The sequence below is a fragment of the Equus asinus genome, chromosome 4 (genome assembly GCF_041296235.1).
Source record: "Equus asinus isolate D_3611 breed Donkey chromosome 4, EquAss-T2T_v2, whole genome shotgun sequence".
NCBI lineage: Eukaryota > Metazoa > Chordata > Mammalia > Perissodactyla > Equidae > Equus > Equus asinus.
This window is the reverse complement of record NC_091793.1, coordinates 67441412-67455362: the sequence shown is the minus strand read 5'-3', so window position 1 is coordinate 67455362 and position 13951 is coordinate 67441412. Positions and strand designations below refer to the sequence as shown.

At 49.9% G+C, this 13951-nt stretch overlaps 1 long non-coding RNA gene across 1 annotated transcript in view; it reads left to right on the top strand.

Moving 5' to 3' along the window:
• Nucleotides 1-5515, top strand: part of LOC139045181 (uncharacterized) — a 58163-nt gene extending 52648 nt beyond the window's left edge. Inside the window, exon 3 of the long non-coding RNA XR_011503070.1 lies at nt 5080-5515. This is a non-coding gene — a long non-coding RNA (uncharacterized lncRNA). The remainder of the gene's footprint in view (nt 1-5079) is intronic.
• The last annotated feature ends 8436 nt before the right edge of the window (nt 5516-13951 follow it).

Here is a 13951-nt window from a genome sequence, read left to right as displayed (position 1 = left end):
ACAAGAGCTGCACGAACTTGGGCAAGACCAGAGCCCCGTGGACCCTCCATCTCCACGTTAGAAACACGGAGGGTGATAACTGTGCTTTCCTCGTAGGGCTGTGCAGGGGTTAGATGGGTTGATACGTACGAAGCACTTAGAAGAGTTGCTGGCGCATAGTAAACACTCAATCAACATTTTCTCTTCTCATCGTTACCACTGATTGAGCGCCGGCTGTGTGCCGGGAGCAGCGCTCGGCTGTGTGCCGGGAGCAGTGCTCGGCGATACGTGTGTATACAAGTATTGCAGCCTCGCAACTGCTGAGAGCGTGATCTCCTCCCCACTCGGCAGGTGAGGAGGCTGAGTTGAGATCACATAATGTGTTGAGGTCAGGCTGCTGGTAAGCACAGCGTTACCCAGTTAGCCAGGACGCCCGCTGGAGGGGGTGCAGGAAACATGGTTAGTGTCATTGGAATTCACACGGATTATTCTTTCAGGGCCCAATCCGAGTCTCAGAAAGTGTCTTTGATGCCTGGTACTAGAGCAGAGGCCAACCTTGGCAGTGATCTGTTCTGGTTGTCAGGTGAGGGCATGTGCCACCTGCTGCTGGCAGGGAGGGAACCTAAGTGACAGCATGGGGTTGGAGCCAAAGTCAGGACTTGCCCTCAGTGGGGGAAACTCAGGCTCAAGCCAACCCAGAAAAATAAGACCGTTGTTTTTCCGTCAGAGGATCTTTTAACTAAAAGCACCACAGCAGCCCCGAGGGCTGAGGATGTGCTAAGGTCATCCTGCAGAGGATAAACTGCAGAGCTCGGCGGCTGCCAGCGTCCACCATGTGCTTCTTCCCAGGTCTCGGAGCCTTGGCAGGTGTGCACAGGCTCCGCGGGGCTCGGCCCCAGCCGTTGGCTGTCCCCCTGCTAACCAGGCTGCTCAGCTGCCTCACACGAGAGGACTCAGCTCATAAACTTTTATTTAAGGAAGATGGAAGACTGCTCAGATGACTGGTTTGCAGCCCAGAAATCTGCATGTGGCTGTCAGAATGGTGCTAGAATGGTGCTAGTTAGGCTCCCGCCAGTACTACCACTGGCGGACCATCCACTGCGTGCTGCATTCTGCTAGGTGCTGCAGACACTGCCTCTGCTCCTCAGTCAGCCTGCTTGGCGAGGTTGGCTTCAAATGAGGACGCTAAGCCTTGGAGAGGCTACGGGACCTTGCCAAGGCCCCACAGTGAGGAACGGGAGGGGCGGGATGTCATCATCAGGACTCACATTTGCATAGACCCTAACACTTTCCCAAACTTCCTGATTACACATTTCTCTCATTTTGATTAAACTTGGTTCAGATGGAACTGAAATGCCCTTTTCAAGAAATTTCCAGGCATGAAACGAGATGGTCCAAAGTGCAGTTCAGATGGATCCTCCTTTAAGAGATGGCACTGATTTATAAAGTGTAACTGATGTTTATAAATTGGGAGATGGGTAGACTGGCCTTGCAAAAGCTTCCATAGCATTTTCCACGTAATAGGATGCTCCTCTCATACACTGACATAGACTCGATGAATCAAGTTCTTTGTCTGAGACGGCCTCACACAATTTAGTCGAGAGTCCATATCCTCTGCCATCTCTTCCCTTCTGCTTTCCAGCTTTCAGGTGCTGCTATGGACAGAACGTTTGTGTCCCCCCAAATTCTTACATCAAAATCCTAACCCCAAAGTGATGGTAGTGGGAGGGTGGGGTCTTAGGTCACGAGGTGCTTAGGTCATGAGGGCAGAGTTCTCGTGAATGGAATTAGTGCCCTTATAAAAGTGGCCTGAGACAGCTCCCTTGTCCTCTTCTGCCATGGAGGTTGTAGAGAGAAGATGGTTGTCCATGAGTGAGTAAGTGGGCTGTCATCAGACACCAGATCTGCTGACACCTTAATCTGGACTTCCCAGCCTCCAGAACTGTGAGAAATAAATGTCTATTGCGTGTAAGTCACCCAGTCTGTGGATTCTGTGATAGCAGCCCAAATGGCCTAAGACAGGGGCCTTAGCGAGCCCACTCACTGGCCCATCCTGAACTTTTCTCATGTTGACCTTCCCCATGAACCCCTGTAACATCCTTCCACTCTTTAACAAACCCGTTCGTGGACATCCCATCTCCTCTGAGAAGCCCAGCCTCATTTCTCTGGCCGGAGAAGATGCAGGACACCCAGTTATATTTGAATTTCAGATAAACAATGAATGAATTTTTAGCATTTGCGTCTCCAACATATGTTGTATCCTATATTTTTGTTTGCTAAATCTGGCTACCCTGCCACAGGCTCTTTTTCCTCTGACTCTTAGAGCATCGCATTGCTTGAAGGACTCTGTCATGTCCTGGGTTGTTCTGTTGTCTTCTCTCCCTTGCTAGGCCGTCAGCACTCAGGGACTGGGGACCCAGTTCTGCATGGGACCCCACACAATGCCTTGCACACAGGACACACTCAAAAATATTTCAAAGGAGCAAACCAGTCTCCTAATCATTTCATGGGTGTTAGGATTGTAGCCCAGTGGACTGGGGGCTTCCTGAGTGCATGCCTGTATCCTAAGGTTTGGGTGGTTGGGTGGGCACAAAGTGGAGCTTAGAAAGTGCTCAATTTAATTGTATTTTCACGAACATACTACACGTCCAATATACATTCTTAACATGTGGATCTTTCTAAGAGGATTTAGATGCCCCCTCCCCAAAACAAAGTCAAGTAAAGCCAAGCCAAGCAAAACAAAACAAAACGAAATGAAATGAGAATGAAACTAAACCAAACCAAACCAAACGAAACAACTGGAGGCAGTTGGCCCTGGTGGAGACTAGGTCGCCGGCCTTGGCCTGCTCTTGGCCCGTGCAGCCTGGAGAGCATGGGTGTAGCCTGTGTTCTCTGCCCTGCTTGTGTCCATCATTCTATAAAATGGGTAGAACAAGGACAACCACGCTGTGGCACTTTTTCAGAGTTAGGGAAAGTGTGCTTTTCAAAAATTTTAAAATTCAGAACTGATCATGATTCCCCCAAAAAGGTAAGGCCAGAGCTTATCTTTGTATTCTTTTGAAGAAAACATTTGTTAAAGAAATTGAGTACAAATAAGATTTTAGTGGTGCACTTAACCTATTTAAAAGAACAAATTCTTTTCGATTTTAATCAAACCAGTGCTGCTAAAGCAGATATGTTCTCCTCCTCACAGCTGGACCAGCAAACGTCTCCTCGGAAAGACAGCGTGGGCAGCAAGGTCAGGAGGCAGTGAGGGCAGGGGACAGCCGTTAGTCCACTCTCACATTACCAGCATTCAGGCCCCTCTCCCCCTCTGAAGACTGAGCAGTAAGGATGTAGAGTCTTAGACCCTTAACGGGAGAAGTTGGATGTTCACCCCCTCCCACCTTGGCCCAAGGCAGGGCCATGACTCATGGTCATGCAGGTCCCTGCCAACACCTTCTGGAGTGGTGTGGGGTAGGGCGTGCCATCCTGCAGGTGCCTGTCTGTGGTGGGACAGCTCCCACGACGAGGAAAATCCGTCCTCTCCTGAGTTCAGTGTCCATCCTGGCACCCTTTGCTCCTGTGTGCCACACACAACGAGTCTGGTCCCTCAGGCACAGCCAGCCCCTCAGAGGGCTGTCGGCAGCTCTCAGGGCCCTCTGAGCCTTCCCTCAGTGGCCGACGCTGAACTGGTCCTTAGGCAGCAAGGTCTAAAGAGAGAAGGGCCGTGCCATTCTGATTCCTCCCTCTCTCCGCGTCTCCACAGACGTGCTGAAGGGAACGTGGGATAAGGTGGGGGTGACTTTCTCGCCTGACTTCCTCCTGGCAGAGCACCGTGTGTGTCTGGGAGAGAGGCCTTGCTGGGCTCTTTGGGGCGGGGACTGGCAAGGCGACGGTTAGAATCAAAGCTGGGCGGAGAGGGCCGGTCTCGTTTGGATGCACACGGTGCGCAGGGCAGGGCGGGGGCTGGCAGGATTTCTCTCGACAGCACAGGGGAGAGGAGTTGAGATTGCGGGCACAGAGATCCAGGAGAGGGGAGAGGGAAGCTGGGATCCCCACGAGAGCGACAGGCAGACCCTGGGAGGAGGGGTGACCAAGAGGGACACTGAGAGCCATGGTAGCACATTCTGAAGGACTTCGAGCTGTTTGCTGTGGAAGGTGCGACATAAACTCCCTCCTCTGTCTCCCCTCAGTGTCTTCAGTAAAGTCTCTGCAAACTAGCTCACTAGTGGCTCTCCAATGAGGAGACTCTTGGTGGGGAGCATCTGGGCTCTCATAGGATGAGCCCAGGGAGCGCAACCGTGGGTGTAGGAACAGCAGATGACTACGGTGCGTCAAGAGAAAGAGGCCCCTCGGCCCGATGAGTTCTAGCCCCTACAGAAAGCAAGGGTGCTGGCTAAGTGGTCGGAGATGCTGGTGACCAGGGCTGGGGATTAAAACAGACAGCCTACCTTCGCCACTGTGTTAGGCTGCTATTAACTGAGAAGTAGATGTTGGGACCCCCAGGGGTCTCTTTATGACAAAGGTGACCAGCATGCCAGGGTCCCGGGGGGGCTTAGATGCTGAGACTCTGGTGGGCAGAGCCGTTGTAGCCAACCTCTCCTGAGAGCTGAGGCCCGTTGCACAGGGCGAGTCCTGGTCCTGGACCAGTTCCACACCCTCCACCCGGGGATCAGCACAGAAGCCCCCACCTGTGGAACTGTCGGATGAGGTTCTTTTTCTGGGCCTCATTACTTAAGAGACCGTCAAGTGAAATGAGAGAAGTGATGGACCTGCTGTCGAGGTGCTTCAGAGATGTCGTCATTGTCAAAGCTGTTATTACTGTTGTTGTCATCGTTGCTTCTCTTCCTTTTCCCTTTAACTTCATGACCCTGGACCAAATTGCCTAACTTTTCCTCTTCATTCTCCTCCCCGCCCCCCACACTAGATAGGATCGTTAATTCCTATCTCTTGGGGTTGTGGGCAGCATTAAGTAAAATGCGGACAGGGATGTCAAGATGCTTCACCCAGCTTCTGGTGCACAGAAGGTGCTTAAGAACAGCGGTTCCTTTCCCTCTTTCCTTGGAGATTGCGACGGGCTCCCTCCCTCCCGCTCATGAGCTTCTTGTTTGCTTGCAGCTTCCCTCTGTTCCCTGACTCGAGAAGGAAAGGCTCGGAAGCTGGTCCATGTGCTGCAGAAGGTTCTCACCACCTTCAGGCTGCGACGTCTGCCCTGGTCACTGGCTCCCTTCCTGGCAGATGGCGAGCTCCACCGCTCAGAGGACCTGCTGGCGGCTGAGTCTTAGCAGAGTGTGGGTCCTCAACGCCTTCCCTGCCTCGTCTCCCTGAAGGAGAAGCTCTTGCTAAAGGATTTTGCTGCCTCCCTTGGCGTTCGGTGCCCCCTTGATTATTTTCAAGTCAAGCACTTTTTCAGCTGTGAGCGCGTATGCAGATCATTCTAAACAGAAGCCTGTGATATGCTTTATATTCATGGAAACTTCAGAGCAAACGTTTAAAAGCCAAACCATCTTGGAGTAATTTGCATTTTAATTAATACTTCAAATAAATTGCCTTTAAAAAAATTCCTGTTTTTGGCTTTTGGAATCTTTAAGGGCAAAAACCAGGTATGACAGAGCCTGCTCCGGCAGGCCTGGGGTTGCCTGTGGCCCCTGTTTTGGCTGGTTTTGGCTGGCCCGGCAGTTCTCATGCTGGGAGAGCGCCCTGAGACTTGGGAGCCTGCCAATTGTTCTTTTGTGAGGGGGCTGAAAATTCTCGCTTAATCTCTTCTTAGAAGAATAATGTGTTAGTTTGCTATCTAAATGAAGGTTGTAGGAGAATAGAGGTCATGCATAAAAGAAACAGTTGTCAATATTCCTCAAGCTGTTATTTGAAGGTGGCCTAATGATTTTATTCTTATTTTTTATAATCCTCCAAGACTTTTAAAATGCATGCATATACATAATAATGAACACATACAGATCTATATGATTTTGTTTTTACATAAATGTGGTGACTTTGTTTTTCAACTTGTGCATATTGATCTGGAATTTGCTTTTTTTTTTTTTTTCCAAGCTTGGGTATTGACAAACTATGGCCTGTGGGCCAAAACCAGCCCCAAGCCTATTTTTGTAAATAAAGTTTTATTGGAACGCAGTCAGCTTTTCCGCTTACTCCTTGTCTCCTTGTCCGTGGCTGCTTTTGCACCACGGTGGCAGAATTGAGTTGTAATAGAGACCACGGGGCCCGCAGAGACTAACACATTTACTATCTGGCCCTTTACAGAAAATGTATGCGGCTCTCTGCTTTAACTTAACTTGCTTTAAGATTTTTCTGTCAGCGCTCCGGGGTCAACACCATTTTCTTTCACGTCAGCATAGTGTGCTAGAATAATTTAGTCATTCTCCTATGGATAGTTTTTGGGTAGCTTCCAACTTTTTGCTATTCTAAACCATGAATGCAATGAGTGGTTCTAAATATGACGTTTTGGGTACACATGCAGGGATTTCCTGAACTGGAACCTGAAAGGGGAGTTGCTGGCTGGAAGGATATACCTGTTTCAGATTGGGGTAGAGAGAAGTTACTCTCCAAAGAGGCTGTCACTAGTCGCACACTTGCCAACAGTGGGTGAAAGCACCTGTTTGCCCGAGTTAAAAAAGTATTATCCTCAGCGTGTGGGTTTGGAAATCCGTCCCAGCCGCGTCTAGGCCAGTTCCTCCTCCTCAGTGAAGGTGGCCCTCAACCCCACACCCTCAAGCAGAAGGGAAGGCGAAGAAGGGTGGGAATTTAAAGTATTCGGAGGGGCCGGGTGCTAACGTGGGGAAGCTTAGAGGATTCAGAGAGGGAGCCTCTGTGGAGGCTGGAGCAGACAGGAAGCCCTCGCGGACAGGAAGGGCTTGGTCTGAGCTGGAAGAATGAGGAGGATGAAAAGAAGAGGATATTCCGTGTGGGTGAAATAGGAACTGGCTTCCGTCTTCTCTGCAGTCCAGCTGGTGCCCACGTGCCCAGTGACATGAGGAAGGCAAACTCAGCTTCCATAAGTAGTTCTGGTCTCAAACGCTTTCTTTCAGCAACGTGCATAGCGGGGGGCGAGGATGAGCGAATGGACGTGGAGGTGACCTCCCTGCTGTGGGGTTGGCGGAGGTCGGCGGGATGTTCGATGGAGGCGAGAGGAGGGGCCACAGTGGCTGTATTTCTGTGCAGTGAACGAAAAGCCCTTCTTGCTGAAGGCTCCACTGAGAAGGTGCTCTTCCCAGCAAGCGAGCAGGATAGCCCCTTCTCCTTGTCCCTGGGAAGGCAAGAGGCAGCACAAAGGGGACAAGGTGGGAGATGGTCACTGACCGGGGAGCTCAGGGTGCTCAGGCTGGAGCGTGGGGCAGGGCCGTGAGCACACGTGGGGAGGGACACTGCTCCTGGAGATGGGGCTTATTTGCACAGGTATGTTACAGAGAGTGCCAGAGGGGACAAACTTCCTCTGCAACACCGTACAGCAGGAGCAGCAAGCACAACGCCACCATTTATTGACTGCCTATTAGGCACTGGCAATGCTCTAAGCATTCTGCAAGTTAGCTCCTCTAGCCCCACAACAACTGCTCCCCTTTCTCAGATGAGGAAAATAAGGCTTACAGCAGTTAAGTAAAACATTCAATACTCAATAGTAAGAGGGAGAGTCAGGATTTGTATGCTAGGCACACTGACTCCCAACCCATGTTCCAAAGTAAACACTTTGTTATATTAGCAACAGCCAGCTGTGTGTCCTTGGGCAAGTTTCTTAACCTCTCTGTGCCTCCATTTGTTCATTACAAGATAGATGCAGCACTAAGTCTCTTGCAGGGATATTGTGCAGATTAAGCGAGAAGCAAATGCAATGGCCTTGCGTGGGGCCTGAATCTCAATGATTGTTGCTATTCTTCCTGCTCCATCTCCTTAAGTCTGAGAATTACAGGTGAAGAGATTGAGGATTTTTCATGTTTCATAACAGGGGCTCTGACTATGGGAGGAGATCAGGTGGGGAAAAGATCTCTAGCAGAACCTGACGGTCGCCAGGAGACCTCAGTCTGGCTGAGGACAGACGGGGCTCTTAGCAGCCTGGGCTGAAGGGCTTCTCTGTTTTCTGAAGAGGAAGAGCCAGGAGGCGTGTGGGAGCCCAGGGGTGACCATTTACAGGATGCTCTGTCATTATAGTGACGTTCGCTCTCCAGGCACTCCTCGTTCCAGACGGCATGTGTTCAGCCATTTCAACGATCCCATTTATTGTCCTCATAAAGTCGTGGACTAAATACTACCTCCGGTATGGTTGCAGAGACCTAGCTGGATGGGAGGGGCCACCTCACTGTTGCAGACAAGGCGCAGGCACCCAGCGTGAGCGGCTGGGGGAGCAGCAGGCCTGACCTGCACCAGAGTCCCCTGGGCGGTTGCTAACGTGCAGTCCTGGCCCCACCCACGGCTCTGGCTCTGAGGGTCTGGGGGACGGGAGTGCGTGTGCACCGTCTAGGAGCTCGCAGGTAATCCGGGCCTGTGGTCCTCACACCTGACTCTGAGAAGCTGGCGGACAGGACATCGCCTCAGGAAGGCAGGTTCTCCTGTGTGTGTGTGACAGGCACGCCACGGCGGAATCGCACCTCGAACACACTCGTCGGTGGGAGCACGTCAGTTCATCCTCCGGGGGAGACAGACCATTTCCAGGTCCACCTTCCCGCAGGTTTAATTCCTAGTCTTGAAAAGGAGTTCAGTTGGAATGTGAGGACATAAATATTTGCCATTTATTGCTCTTCCTCAGTTGAACTATCCCTACAAATGGTTCTCCCTGAGTCCGAGCCTCCGGAAAGTCCTTTAAAAGAGGTGGTAGGTTTAGCCCACGAGTTCTTTAGAATTCTCCGAGGGAGAATGAACTCGTGGGCTGGAGCCGTGCGCTCAGCTGCGACACGTCCCAGGCAACTCACCGGAGGAAAGTGGGGACGTAGTTTTGACATTTCAAGCAGTGATAACATTCAAAATCAAGGCAGGATAACAACTTTTATTGATTACCCATGTCTCCTCCCGCCCTTCTGGCCTCCGCCCCCCACCAGCTGTTAAGCGTTTGAGAAAATGGTAAATGAACATGATTATAAGCAATTATGAGTTTTTCTTTTTTAAGAGACAGATGGAATCAAGGTTTCTGTTTTAAGAGGTTTTCAAATTTAGGTTATGTCTACACAATGCCACATTATTACAAGGGAGCCATATGTTTTCTCTCAGTGCCATTGAAATTTCGTTCTAGAAGGGGCCTGAGTCAACGGTCAGCGGGGCATATTGGAGCGAGCTCACAGGTGTTTGACTGACACAGGCGACTTCAAACCAATAATTCCACTTTTCTCCCCTACATTAATTTTTTTTGTTTATTCATATGTTCCTCTTTTCGACAAGCATTAATTCTGAGCCAGTTTTGTGCTCAGTTTTGTGTGATTTTGTGCCCGCCATGAGCTCATTGTTGACTTCATGTGGTAATTTGGCTGGATTCCGCTTAATGCCATGACACTTCCAAGGCTCATGTTTCTCTGTCCATACAAAATGCTGGCAGGAATTATTAATTAGCCCCTAGGGTTAAACTTTAGGCTTGTAGCAACTCATAGGACAATCCACACCTCTGAGAGATTGCTACACAAGTCCGCCAGCAGGTCAGAGGAACAGGCTCCCTGTTCCAGGGGCGTTTGGTTACCCTCCTGTGGTTGAAGATCTAAGGTCCCAAGGGGATTTTAGATTCAGTGCCTTCTGCTTAGAGCAGAGGGTCTCAAGCCTCAATGTGCACAGCCTTACCTGGAGGGCTCGCTGGCCCCTGCCCCAGACTGTCTGATTCAGCAGGTCTGGGAGGAGGCCTGAGAATTTGCATTCTAACAGGCTTCCAGGGGTTGCTGCTGCTGGTCCGGGGACTACACTTTGAGAAGACTTGCCTCGGAGGCTTTAGTCTGTGTGTGTGTTCTTTGTTGATGTGAATGAAAACACTATTCAGTAAATAGAAACTTCCAATTATTGAGCAGGGATCAGTGCCAGCAGTTCTGGGCACTTTACAAGGGAAAGGAGACACGGGGATGAAGGCAGAAACGAGTCTAGTTCCTAAGTGAGACCTGCACGACTGCCCTCGCTGGTCCCTCGCTGCTCCCGCCAGGGCTGCATGAGGGGCAGGTGTTCCGAGCGGCCGGGCCAGGCAGCCGTCCTGTGCATACAGCTTGCCTCACGGCCTGACTGTGCCCTTGACGGCTTTTGCCATATGGCTCTTGGAAAAAGATGCTGCTTTTCATACAATGACTCTTTCTTCCTCCAGTACAATAATGCCTCACCCCAAAATACGCTACATAAATAAGGAGTGGTGTTTCGGCCTTGCAGTTTGGGCGGACACACACGCGGCAATTGACTTGACATAATAGTTTCTAGTCGGAGAACATCATGTGGAACAGCTGACATTCGCGCCATCGCGGATGAACCCAAGCTGTTCTGTGAGTGTGCGTGTGCCAAGCGAGAGCGATAAAGAGGTGAGATTTTCTGTCTCCCTCCAGTCTGCAGAATCCACGCTCTGTTTCCTCATATTTTGAAGCCCCTTCCCTCTTTTTTGCACCTACAGATCCCACGTCTTCTACAGACATGCCTCCCACATCAGGAATTTCTTCTAGTGAAAGTCTCAAGGAAAAAAGCCATCATCAAGCCCGCCTGATTTTGATATGAAAACTCTGTTTGGAAGTCGTCTGCCTGACCGTCTTCCGCTTCCCAAAGAGCGACCTCTCCGGGCCCCTCTCCCCTCCCCGCCACTGGCAAGCTTCGCTTCCTCCTTCACTGCATTGTGTTTTGTATAGAGACTTTCAAACTGTTGTTGGAAAGTTTATTACTTGAATAAGTTTATTTAAATTTATTTCCAGGGTTCAATTGATATGTTTTCCTGTGTATAAAATGTTGAAAAAATTTCTCATTAAAATCAATTAAAATATTTCCCCCCTCGAGGACTTTTCGCTTAGCACCAGGGCTTTCGGCAACCACTGAAGTGGATAAGCAGGGGAGAGGTGTAATGGCCCCGGAGAAGGTAGGGGAGGCATAGGAAGAAGCGCTTCCCCAAATACACGGTTTGCTATGAATTGGTCCAGCTAGACACGTTGCTCTTCAACCAGAGTAAAGGATAAAATAGGAGGATAAAAGAAACAGGAAAAGAAAGTTCATTTTCTTTAACTTCTTTCCCTTAGGAGGCCGTCTAAAGTGTTGCCGAAGGACACGAGAAGAGAGATGAAGATGCTCCTTCTTGGTGAATGAGCAGGGACTTGCGAGATGAGTGTTAGCACTGTGCACTTCACACCAGCCACGGCTTATGCAGACTGACGACCTCACCTACAAGTGGCCTTGGAAAGTCACCCCTTCTCATCAATCTTCATTCAATTATGGCTCATTGCAAATAGGTCCTCAAGAGGATTTGGCTCCTGGTGGAACAATACAGATGACATCCTCATTCAACTTTGAATCAGGGCAGCAGCCAAAAATTGACGGCTCCTGTGGCACCTGGAGTGAGCTGGACCTTCTTCTATGGCTGGTGCATGACTGTTGTCCTTTCTGCGCAGGGAGCTCTGTCTTCCAAACTGGCAGATGTCTAATGTCTTCAAATGAGCCTTAATGCAATGCCCACCAGGTGCCACTAATGGTTTCGACCCCAAGAAAGAAAAGTCCTAGTTGGATGGTAGGGATTTAAAAACAATAATCATAAAACAAATATTTCCAGGCTTTTCTTTGCACGCCAGTTTGACTGTGGCCCAGGGTTCCTGTTGGCTGTGACGCCGGTTGGCTGGGACAGGAGTGGTGCGTGCAGAGCAGGTTGCGGCAGCAGTTCTGAGGGCCTCTGCTCCACCGACTGCTTCTTTTTGCCCGATCCTCATCTGCTCAGTGCCCGGAAAGGTAATGACTTTATTGCACAGAGCTTTCACAGCCGTGGCCATAATGTGGCTGAGTTTTGTATGCATATAGAAAGCTGCCGGGATGGCATATTATTTTCCTAAGCCATTTGGATTTTTTAAAATTTCTTTTTGTAGCAAAGGCATCTTGGCATTTTAAGCTAATGAGTTTGCTCCCTTTATCTTGTCCTGCTCTAAGTTAAATTGGATCTGCTTATAAACTGTAGACTCTTAATTGCTATTCTTAAAAGGCCATCTTGCTAGGAAGGGCTGGTTAAGTGATGGCTCTCTTCCTCATTAATAGTCAGCAGGGAGGCTCCTTGACTCCCTCCACTGAGGCAGGGAAGCCTGTACTCCTTAGGGACCCACACTGACTCACGTTCAAGGCTCTAAGCGCAGGAAAAAAGCACAGGTTTTGTAGTCAAACTGACCTGGCAAGGAACCCGCCTCCACCACTTACTGTGTACTAAGGAGCCGGATACTCACCTCCAAGTCCTAATTTCCTCCTCTTTAAAGTGGAACAATAGCTAAGACCTGCTTTGCTGGGAGTTGCAGGGGTGGGAGATGATGTTTGCAAAGCACCTGGCAGGGTGCAGACACACAGCAAGGGTTAGGGAGGGGGTGGCCATTGCTAACTGGTTCTGGGTCTACAGGGCCGGCCCCTGGGAGGATGATATGGGTCCTAGAATAAGGAGCTGTACACCGACATCCATCGTGGACACTTCTGGGGGCAAGTTTGGGAACAACACATAATGACTTTGTGTTGGGAGGCAATTCTCCGTGGCGTTCCTACATGTCTCAGACTCTCTGTTCAAGTCAGTTGAACAGCAACCAGCCTTGGAAGCTGGAGATGATGAAGCTTCGAGATGCCTCCCTCTCTGGAGACATTCCAGGAGAGTCAATTCCCACTGCGCTCCCTGGAGAGATTTGCTTATATTCCAGATAAGAAAAAAAGGTCTCTCTCTGTAGGGGAAGACAGGCAGTTACCAGCAGCCCTATCTAAGATCAGAGTTCCCTCCTTCTGGGGTTCCTCTGCTGTGATACACTCCACTGCAGGTGCAGGCGCCATCTGGCCCTCACCATGTTGCCTGTGGGGGTTGGGGTTTTGTAACCTGATGCCAGATATTGCTCTGGTTGCTGCTTCTGCTGTGAGAGAGAACTGGTCTTTGTCTCTGTCCCCGACATCCCGTGTCTTCTGTTAGTGTATGTACCTAAAATGGGAGCAGCTAACTTGTTAGCTTGCAAGGAGGGTGAAATCTTAAGCCCTTCACAGTCTCTGATTCAACACTTTCACATTTGATGCTGAGTCTTGGAAAAACAGATAGTTCTCCCTACTTGGAAGGGTTATATATGTGTATAGATACAGTATGTATCCATCTGTCTGTCTATCTAGATAGATGGATGGATGGACAGATGGTTAGACACATAGAGAGATAGAGAGATCCCCATCATAGCATGATGCCTGGTACATACTTGGTTCTCAAAAAATGATGCCAGTTTGATAACCAATTATTATTGCATCTACTGAAACTTCTGTGTGGCACTTGTATATGCAAATGGAGATGAGATGACGCTGAAAGTGGTGACAGATGCTTGAGATGCTCTGTGGGATGGGAGACCAGGCTGACAGACTCCCTCTGGGGAGCCACACTGGACAGGCACATGGAACAATGAGGAAAGTGCAATGCAGCCTTGCTCAGGTTCCATCTGAGTGGTGGTGACAACGCACGGTCAAGAAAGGAGAGAGCAGGGTGGGTGGAGGTGCTTAGGGATGACTTCCTGGAGGAGGTGAGAGTAGTTCTTGGCCCTGGAGGATGAGAAGAGAGGAGAGAGCATTTCAGGCTGGAGAACTACTAGGCTAAGGGTAAGAGGAAGGAATGAGCATAAACATACTCGCCTTTCCTTCAAACCCGAGTCCAATCAGTCGCCAAATACTACATATTTATTTCTTGAACACTGCTTCTGTGCACCCTCCTCTTCCTGATGCTGGGCTCCCTGCCCTCCTGCCGGCCTTGGCGTCTTCACTAGGACCATTGTGATTGTCCCAGAACTGTCTTCCAGTCTGTGTCCATCCTCCCGTCCAGCCTCCCCAGAGCTGAAGATGCAAATGC